The 2,304-nt window shown below is 47.7% G+C and overlaps 1 protein-coding gene across 5 annotated transcripts in view; it reads right to left on the minus strand.

Annotated features, from left to right (window-relative positions):
• Positions 1-2,304, minus strand: part of ephx2 (epoxide hydrolase 2, cytoplasmic) — a 35,577-nt gene that overhangs the window by 11,463 nt on the left and 21,810 nt on the right. The window lies entirely within an intron of this gene.

Genomic DNA, 2,304 nt, shown 5'->3' on the forward strand with positions numbered 1-2,304 from the left:
AGAAGGTGTTGAGGTCATCCGGCAGGCTGTCTGTGGAGCTGATGATGCTGGTGGTGGTGGTCCTGTAGTCTGTGATGTGCTGCAGGCCTTGCCACATCCGTCCGGAGTCAGCAGTAGAATGGAAGCTATTCAGCTTCTCTCTGTACTGCCTGTTGGCCGCTGTGATGGCTTTCCTCAGTCTGTATTTCGCAGCTTTGTACTCCGTCTCATTGCCTGATCTGAATACATGAGAGCGAGCACGCAGCATGTGGCATACCTGACTGTTTATCCAGCGCTTCTGGTTGGGAACCTCCTGACTTGTATGGTGGGCACAATGTTGTCAATACAGGTACTAATGTACACGGTCACATACTCAGCATAATCCTGTACGCTGACAGAAAAGTCCTCCGAGGTGGCTGCAGCTTTATACACGTCCCAGTCTGTGTGGGCGAAACAGTCCTGCAGGATGCCTTCAGTCTCTGGGGTCCAGAGTTTAATTTGTTTGGTGACAGGGTTTGTTTGTTTCAGTCTTTGTCTGTAAGCTGGATACAGGAACAAAGAAATGTGGTCTGAGCGTCCAAGGCGGGGGCAGGGTGCGGCCCTGTATGCACTTCGTATGTTACTTGTAAACATGATCCAGAGTGTTCTTGCCCCCGAGTGGGAATTTTCACATCTTGGTAATATTTGGGGAGTACAGTTATTAGATTCTACCCAAATTCATTTATTGAAAGCGTGAAAAGTGAAGACAGGAGAGGACTGTTTAAAATCAACAGGAAATTTACTGGAGGTCTGAGCACAGGTACTAGGTCTTACAGCACTGGGATCAGAGAAAACACAGCACTATGCTCTCTGGCTAGATAATAGGGCCAGCATTTCAGCAATAAAAACTCTACGTCTGGCGAACAGTGCTTATGAACAGTCTGTACATCTCCACACCATGAATTATTGATAAACACACACCGCCTCCTTTTACCTTCCCCGAAGCAGCAGTGCGGTCTCCCCGATGTACAGAGTGAGTTTCTAGCTGAATCACGGAATCTGGGACTTTGTCAGAAAGCCCAGTCTCAGTGAGAATTAGAGCACATTCTCTTATTTCCCGTGGTGTTGTAATCCTAGCCCTTAGTTCATCCAGTTTATTTTCCAGGACCTGTACTTTAGCTAGGAAGAGGCTGGGTAGTGGCGGTCGGGTAGCACGAGCTTTTAGCCTAGCATGGAGTCCTCCTTGCTTGCCTCATTTGCGCCACTCTCCGGGTTGCTCTCCTGATTTCAGCGTGCTCGCTTGTGCCTGGTGCTCTGGGGGCTCCCTGAGGGTGATTGTGGTTGTCGTTGTTGTTGTCGCGGGAGCGGGCAATGAGTTGTAGCTCCGGTGGTATGAAACCAGTAAATTCCCAGTGGCTGTGTCAGTTGGCGATATCCAGCAATGCCTGACTGTTGTATTTTAGCAGTGCATGACATTTGTGCACTGCAGAAAGAGTAAAAAACACACAAATAAACAAAGAAAAGGCCGGCATTCAAGAGTGGAACGCACAAACATGTCTGCCTCGGTGGGCGCCATCTTGCATCACCCTGTGCATGGAAAGGCTGTTGGTCCAGATGACATACCTGTGGAGATGTGGAAGTGTCTAGGAAAGACAGCAGTGGAGTTTCTATCTAGTGTGTTCAACAGGATTTTAGAGAGTGAGAAAATGCCTGAGGAATGGAGGAGAAGTGTACTAGTGCCAATCTTTAAGAACAAGGGTGATGTGCAGAGGAGAAGTATAGAGATGGTCAGAAGGAGCTGCATTGTGTCTTTGTGGATTTAGAAAAAGTGTACGACAGAGTGCCGAGAGAGGAGCTATGGTACTGTATGAGGATGTCAGGAGTGGCAGAGAAGTACGTCAGAGTAGTTCAGGATATGTATGAGAGGAGTACGACAGTAGTGAGATGTGCTGTAGGTCAGACAGAGGAGTTCAAGGTGGAGGTGGGGCTACATCAAGGATCGGCTTTGAGTGCCTTCTTGTTTGCTATGGTGACAGACAGGTTGACAGATGAGGTCAGACAGGAATCTCCGTGGACAATGATGTTTGCGGATGACATTGTGATCTGTAGTGAGAGCAGAGAGCAGGTGGAGGCCTGCTCTGGAAAGAAGAGGAATGAAAGTCAGGCATAGTAGAATTTTATTTGTATAGCGCCAAATCACAACAAAAGTCATCTCAGGACACTCTACAAAGTAAGGTCTAGTTCTTACTGTTATCAATATTATTACATAGGGAAAACCCAACAAATCCCCCTTGAGCAAGCACTTGGCGACAGTGGGGAGGAAAAACTCCCTTTAACGGAAGAAAC

Source organism: Monopterus albus, unplaced genomic scaffold (assembly GCF_001952655.1).
Source record: "Monopterus albus unplaced genomic scaffold, M_albus_1.0 scaffold16.1, whole genome shotgun sequence".
Taxonomy (NCBI): domain Eukaryota; kingdom Metazoa; phylum Chordata; class Actinopteri; order Synbranchiformes; family Synbranchidae; genus Monopterus; species Monopterus albus.